Source organism: Pinus tabuliformis, chromosome 9 (genome assembly GCF_031772625.1).
Source record: "Pinus tabuliformis cultivar Carrire ecotype Pingquan chromosome 9, CPIR1, whole genome shotgun sequence".
In the NCBI taxonomy this organism is placed as follows: Eukaryota; Viridiplantae; Streptophyta; class Pinopsida; order Pinales; family Pinaceae; genus Pinus; species Pinus tabuliformis.
This window is the reverse complement of record NC_142307.1, coordinates 215,853,393-215,861,984: the sequence shown is the minus strand read 5'-3', so window position 1 is coordinate 215,861,984 and position 8,592 is coordinate 215,853,393.

Genomic DNA, 8,592 nt, shown 5'->3' with positions numbered 1-8,592 from the left:
ACTAAAAGGGCTAGTTTGGGTACCTTGACACATTCCTATCAGAGAGGGCATAGGAAAATGTTTTCTACACAGATTGTGGGAGGGGCCTTTCCCTCTTCATCAACAAAGTAGGTATTGAAGGGAAAGGAAAAGGTGACAAAGGCAAAGATCGAATAGCAGGAGGAGGACCTCCATGAGACAGAACAAGATTTTCACTTAGTTGACCTAAGTCAAAATGATGACAGTGAAAACACATCCATTGTCATCAAAGAGAGGAATGCACTCATAGGAGAGCTCTGGGTCAACTTGCAAAGGGCCAAATACATTATTTCATAATATGAGCAAGAAAACAAACAGTTTGAGGTCAAACATGAGGTTATGGAGATTTAGCTCATCAAGGCAAAGAGAGAGGCTAAAAAGGCTAAGGCCTTACTTCACGAGGCGTATCGAGAATTTAGTGACCATCTGGAAGAATAGGTGCCAAGAAGAAGGTGAAGGACTAGAGGACTAAAGAGAGCTTTGGAGCTAGAAAAGCAAAAGGAGTCTAAACTAGCTAATGAGCTCACCCTAAATGAGAAATTTGGAAAAATGGTAAATGAGAACATGGGGCATTAGCTTGAGATGGTGAACACTCATCTTGAAAGCCTATTAGACAAATCCAAAAGATATACTGACATTCAAAGAAATATGGCAAAGTACTATTGCCAAAGAGACCAAATAGCAAGGGCAAAGCTCAAAACTGCTAGGACAAGAATTGAAGCCCTAACTCACAATGTGGAGAAAAAGAAGCTTGACATTCTTGCTGAGGCCTCACTCCATGTGTACCCACCTCAGACATCAGCTTCTCAAACAATTTTGAAGACCCTTGGCTCAATTTTTTTCATCTAGTATTTTCTGTCTTTTTAAGTCAATTTCTATATCAGCACTTTGGTAAAATGCGCAATGCCTTAGGCGCTACACACTTTTTGGAGGCACGTTTTGGAGGAATGGACACCACTATTGGATTCAGAAGGACCAAGACAATCAGGAAAACCATGTTTCTATCCATAGAAGGAAAAATAGGTGGGTGAAAAGGGCAAAAAAACCACCTAAAACTCATGTTTTTGCCTCTTTTCTGGAGCAGGCATTGGGTGTTTTTCCATTCTTGGGAGAATCCATTTTTGGAAGATCAAAACATGTCTAGTTTACAAATTAAAGGTATATCTAGAAACTATATAGGATAAGATTACCTGCGAGCTATCCTGGGCTCAATTTAGACACAGGGAAGGTAGGAAAAAGTGGGTTTTAACATGGCACTGCGTATTTGACACTCGCGCTACGCGTTTGACAATGGCCTCCATGACGTCTAATGAATCAGTTCACTTAAGTTAGGGATGAGTCACCTTGATCACCCTACACTCTAGCTATCTGTTTAGTTTTTGTTGTAATCATTCCTCCTCTCATGGATTCGACCCATGAGGATAGGATGAGTTGGTTTGAGGCCTATATCATGTAATTTTTCAGTCATTATACAGGTTGGACTCCATTGGATGTTGTACTAGTGTTTCAAATTTTGGCATGGAATATAATGGATGAGTTGCAGCTATTTTGGTGCGATTCCTATGGCATGGTATTTTGATATTGTTTCTTATTCAGCTCCATATGTATGAATGTTTTGTACCTCTCATGGTTCATTTCAATCTAATTATGTTTGATTTTCAATGTGTGATAAGAAAAATTCATCTTGTATGCTCTGTTTTGGGGAAATAATCATAGATTGTTTCATCTCTTCAGTTTAAAATGAATTCATGATCTCATTCTCTTTTTAGCACCTCACTAGTCTAAACCATCTCATCACTATACTACAAAGTGTTAAAGTAACTTGCCTACCTTGCCCCATCAGATGTATGCAATTTTGACCTAGTTCATTCTCTGACCTAATTCACTCATCCAATGACTACCCAATCAAATCAAATCAAACAAACCCTGAGCCACTATATCTAGCATAAAACTCTAATCCATCCAGACCTCTCCGGCTTGGTAGGGCTAGCTACCAAGTCAAAATATTGGTCTGTGGTTACCTCAACTAGACTCTTCCTCAGCCTTGGAGATCTAGAGGGGTGATAACATATTAGCACCATTGTCAAGGACACGAAATCTCTATATTCCCCAGGAAATAATGACAATGATTTAGACCTATTGTTTATGGTGAACAATAGTTGGACACATAGGAAAGTTGTACCATTAACCTAGCGACTCCATTGACTGAAAACTCCAGAAAATCAACACTTCATGGTGACTCCACTACATTAAGATCAATAATTTGAAGAATTTTGAATATGGAATCTATTGCAAGAAGGTATGATCCAATGAAAAGATATCACATTCCCAGTTTTCCAAATAAAATTCCTAAGGTACATTGGAAAATCAATTTGCCTATTTTTAAAGATGATGATAGGAATGATGTTGTTTTACATCTGGTTAAATTTCACATGCATACACACAAGTTGAAGGTTGAATTTCCTGAAGATTTTCTCTTAAATATGTTCATGGCTTCTCTTGAAGGAAAAGAACAATCTTTGTATGAAGTTTTTCCACCTGCCGGTATTTCTTCTCTTATAGTTTTCCATTCAAAATTTTATGAAGAATAAAAGGATTCCTACCCTTCTTTATCATTGGTTAATAATTGTTGTGATCACTTTGACGTTTTCATTAAAGAATTATTATGATGATAATGAGTTCATGGATGAAGAGATCTTGGAAGCTTTCCATGACAATCCTTTTCATCACCAAAAAGGGCAATTGTTTTCTCTCATGGAAGAAAAAGGTGATTTATATTGTCTTGATGTTCATAAAGATTTCCCACATGAGACAATTCTTGAACCAGTACAACAAGTTGATTAGCCAAGGCTAAAGAAGATATTCAACATCCTTGTGAATCTTTAGGAGGGAAAGAAGACAACTTCTATTTTAACAAAAGAAAAGAAAAAGTACTATCTCCTTTGTCTAAAGATGAGATAGATCAACTCCTGAAAAGTCATGTTACATCCCAAGCTAATGCAAATGATAGGGCTGTCATCTTTGATAATCTTGAAGAATGTTTTCTGTTTAAGAATGACTTTGACTATGAATTTGAGGAGTATGAGCCTAAGACAGATGGTATGCCAGAAATCGGGTCAGAATTTCTCATGCTCGAGGAATTTATAGCCAACACTCAAATAGAAGAAAGTTATACTTCCATATGACTTCCTATCAAACAATAACCAAATGTTCTTTCATATTAGAATGATGAGAGTACTTGTATTTTTTCTATTGGATATCAAGACAAGGTAATGCTTCAAGATTTTCAAGATCCCTTTGGCAGTCTTTTTCAAGCATTAGAGAAGATGAATGTTATCTGGTTTGTTAGCATAAGCCTTGGTTTCAGTTTCTATTGTGAGTTGCCTACATGTACATAATTCTGCTTGCTTGAGGAAAGTGAGAGCATAATTTCAGTAAGTAGCCATCTACTGGATTGGTTACATTGGATGGATCACTTCACATGATTGTACATATTTCTTTAGTAGCCAGGTGGTTGTCATCAGGATTTGAAGCCCTAAAATCTCGATGGTTTGCGGCCATTAATAAGTTTCGTAAGTACTTGTTTCAGTTAAGTAAGTCTTGAGTCATTTTTTCAGTCAATTTCAAGTCAGTTTCGAGTCAGTTTGTGTCATTTGAGTTATCATCTTTTACTCATGCATTCTCGTTTGATTTTTTTGACCGTATTGGCCCATATGGTTAGCCTACTTGATCTATAGTGTTCTTGGCACCTCCAAGGAGCTGCCATCCCCAAATAAGGCCAACGATAGGGTCAGTATTTGCATACTTCCATCAATGATTTGAAATTTTTACCATTCCACCTAGGTCATCATGTAAACATTTACTCACTTCTGGTAGCCCAAAATCAAAATTCATGATTCTCTCTCAAAAATTCATATTTTCCAACCCACCTTCATGTGTCTTGCTGACCATACATTGACTATAAAACCTCATTTCATCATGTTTTATGTCAGTCAAGTCGACCTGGAGTCCAGTCATTAAAAGTTCCATTAGGTCGCTTAGGTTCCATTTTCCAAGGTCCAATAAAACATAATATCACTGCATAATGCCAGCAAATTATGAGAGAAAAGAAAATAATATCCCTTTTTTAGTCAAATAAGGATTTACAAGCATGTAAAGAGGGTTCCTGAAATTCCAAATTTGATTTTAAGCAAGAATTTAATTCCAGTTTGTAATTTTATTTTAAAAGAGAGATGTATTAAATTTTATTTTATTAATGTAATTTATTTTTATCATATGTAATAAGTCACTATTTTAGTTGTTTACTCAACATCCATTGCTAATGTCATCCAAACAAAAATCAAAGTGAAGATTGCCAAAGTTTCATAATCATCCACCTGCAAAAGAAAAAGTCAGAAAATGAATTAGAAAAGAGATTAAAAAAGGGGTCAAATGAAACATTAGAGAGTACATTTGAAAAGATAAAGATCAAACTCACTCACCTATAAAATACTTCTTGCCTTCAAGCTTACCTCCATTTGCCTCGTAGCACTCATTGAGAAAAACCCAAGAGTATTTTTTTACACTTCTGGGAAAAATCAACAAAAACAGAGTAGGTGTTGCATGTTTCCTTCTGGTGCTACACATTCCCTTTTGGCTCTGCACGTTTGACTAGCACTACGCATTTCCTTAAGGCATTGTGTGTTCCCTTAAGGTGTTGCGTGTTTGGCTGTGGTGCTGTGCACTCTGCACTGGCGCTGCACATTTGTCCAACAATGCTCCAGCTACCTCCTCAGCTCCTCCAAAGCATTCTCAACCTTAAAACATGTAAGTATCAGCTGAAGCATGTGCTCTTACTCCTCCTCAAGTCAATTAATAAGTGCTTGATAGGTTTATTAAATATTTGGTGTTTAATCCTATATCTAAACCCTAGACACCCCCCCCCTAACACCCCCACCTAACACTACCCTTGCACTCTCATTCCCCTTTATACATTTCCCTTAACCCTCCATCCCTTTCACTAAATCTTTATATCCTAGATACTCCCTAAACCTTTATCCTCTAAACCCTGAGTCCTAGGTGATACCACACTACCTAGGCTCCCAAACCCCTATATTCAAAAAAAAATCCCCATTCCCAAACTATCATACTACAACCCTGTTATAGACATTTTTGGGCACTGCAACCCAAAGCATAAAATTTCCATAAAACAAGGGCTCCTAAGTCCCTAAAAGTGTTGTTATAACCCCTAAAGGAACAAGGTCAACTGATTACAGCTTCTCCCAGAAGTTCTCCATGAAAAACTGCTCAGAACTAGTCAAAACAGGATCATTTCAGCTGCTCCATAGGCAAAGTGCATTGCATCTCACCTAAGTACACTCTGTGGGTGCATTGCATTTCAAAAAGCCCTTCTATGGGGTGCGATGGGCGAGAAGTGACAAATGGCAGTGTCATTCCGCGAGGTGGAGAGGCATTGAATCTTCCAGAAACTTCTCTTGTGACACTTGCCTCTCTGAATTCGACCAAGGATGAGTAAGAGATCATCAATCTCCAAGTGGAAGTAAGAACTATCAGAGGGAAGACACTAATCAAATCACAAGCTGACTCATCCCCCTTACAAATATCTATATATGGATCCCTCATCCCAGAGATCCAGGGGCTGGAATTTTGCATCTTGTAAGGAATTGTTGTTGGTTTCTTGAGACAACATCATAGTGTCTGGTGATCTAAGCTTTGTATGAGGTGAATAAGGGCTTACTTGCTGAGAGGATGATGTTGGGTCAGAGCAACTGGTTGTAACTCCCATGGCTATTTCTTGATTATCAATAAAAGCTATTCAAGTTTTCCTCCATACTCTTGTGTCATTTATGTTTTATGCATTTGTATGGTCAATTTACATATGATCCTAGATTGTTTATGATTATAGATCCATGTTCTTGTATAGTGTTATGCTACTGTGATCTTACAGGTACTCTGTGAAGCTAGGCGTACAAGGGAGCAAGTAGCGAAAGACTATCAAGAGAGAGAAGAATCGAAGTAGGAGATAAGCGCAACACAGAGGTTGGTCTTCTTTGTTCTTCTCTCATCTATATTTCATAAAGGAAAAACAAAAGTAGCTTTACTTTGTTTGTTTCTAAGGTAGGGTGCTACCACACCTTAGTGGGATAAGCAGTTCTGTGTAGACACTTTTCCCAGTAACAAAATGGCGACTCCGCTAGGGACGAATTAGGTTGTTTGTTTATCTTCCTTGTTGTTTATTTTATAAACTTACAGACAGAGCCTGAAGTCAAGCCAGGTAGCTTTCGAACTGCATTTGCTATGCAACTGCAAAGTAGATAAATTCTGCTTCAGTCAATCTCCCGGTTTTGTTTATAAATTAAACAACTCATTTACAAACTCTCTGATTGCCCCTTGTGGTAGCTCTAGTAACCTACTTAGATCTACCCCTGATTGCTGATTTACTGATTACCATTTGCTCGGCCAAAACCCATGAACTGAACTGCAAACTATGACCCAGAACCCAAGCAAAGTCTCGTCTCTAGCCTAGTGCAGGTTTTGTTCTGTGAATCTGAAATTCAGCGCACTTCCTGAGTGTAGTAGGTGCGCTGCATTTCAAGTTCACTGTGTTACACGTGCGCTGATCAGACTAGGCATTGTTCAGTTTTGGTTTCTGTGATTCATTCTTTTCAGTTTTATTCATGAATTTTGCTGCCTGTAATCAGTATATCTCTATTTGAAACCCCTTTTCCTTGCTGTTATTCCGCCTCCAATGTGCAAAGAACTGTAAATGTTTTTGTGTATTTGTTGAGTCATTTTCAGTTCTCCTTTGCAAAAAGTAACGTAGTTGTATTGTCGTTTCTCGATTTGGAAGTGTCGTAAGTGTCGTTTTCAGTCGTAGAAGAGAGTCTGATTGCTCTTAATAGTCGATTACCCTGTTACTATTGTATTTGATTTAATTTAATTTGTTGTTTTTCTAGTGTCGAAAGCAAGTATTCACTTCCGAATCATAAAGTGTTGTGATTGTCTTCATTTTTTATTTTGAAAAAGAAACTTGTTAGTAATTGTCGCTTGACAAGTAATTCAGATTTGCGCATTAGCTTTCTTTTTATCATTCACATACTAAGAAAGCCAAAAACAAATACATGCATGTGCATTTTCCTTTAGACTATTTGATTGGTTTGATTTAGGACAGTGCATATAGTGTGTGCTCTATGCTCTTTGTTGAAAGAATTATGTCTTTCTTTACTTAGTAGCTAGGATTTTCATTGCACAAAGAAGATAAAAAGAATGTTTATCATCTTAGATTGCATTTTAGGAATTGTGTATATACATCACACGGTGAACCTGAAAGGCAAATTTCTTAAGCAAGATCAACTATAAAATAAATTTAATGAATCTAACAACGCTTTGGAACCTAACACACAACATCTAGAAGTCTAGGCTAGAGACATATTCCGGCGTCGTAAAGCCTGGTAATCGTTGTTCTCACTGATGGTTGGGTGATTCCTCCACTTTGAGACGATAAGTGCCAGTACAGACTTGTGCTCTCACGTACCGTCGAGTATATTTTGGGAGACCACAATAGGCTTAATCCTTTATCCATAGGAAGCCGTGTCTGCCACCCTATCGATCGCAATGCATTGAACACAACATTCGGGAAGATTGACCGTCGTACCGTAAAAAGTATTCTGTAGTTTTGCGATTGGTTTGGTAATCCCTCTACCTAGATTTCCAGAGCAGTCCCTTTCGTTCCTTTTCAGACTCCTTAACAGAAAAGGTCCATCTGAGCACTTGTCACTTCAGGCTCATCAAAAATCGAAGGCGACTAGAGTCATCTTTTGTTTTTTCTCGACTCTTGAAAATTGAAAAAACAAGTTGTGTCAAAGCCTCTAAAATTTATTTTAAACGGAATAATCATCACCCTTTCCTACGTTGATCTTAGGTTGAGAAAATGGAATCCACCAACCAAGGAATTCCCCTTGGAGGAAATCCTAGTCCCTTCTCCTCTTGGGGAGATGTTGGTGCACCCCATATGGCCACATTGTCGCTTCCAGGACTGAAAATCGGCTTGCCCGTATGGCTCTTCTCAACCTCTTTCGTTCAGAACACCACAATTCCTGAGTAATTGAGTCAGCAACTAAGCGATTCCAGAGTTACCCACCAACCTTCTACTTCCTCCAATTCTTCCTCTCCTCCTTCCTCTTCGCTTGATGGGGTTGGTAAAGCCAAAAATCAAGTACCTGAGAAGAAAAAGGAAAAGAAGAAGAAAGAGAAGAAGAAGAAGGATCCAAAAGTGAAAGGGGGCAACCAAACATCATCTAGCGAAAGTCCACACACTGCACCGACCAGGCCTAAATCGCCATGTGTCATTTGCAAAGGAGACCACTATCATCGATATTGTCCCTGTATCCCTCGAATCTTAAGGGAATCGTCTCCTCGTTTACACAACCCGGTGTCGTCAACCTCTGATGATCATGTTGAAAGCACACCGTCGACTAGTGAAAGTGAAGCCCTAGGACGAAAAGGAAACTATAGATTTCCTTGTAAACTGTGCGAAGGCGATCATGCCGTCTACCATTGTCCCTTCTTAGATGA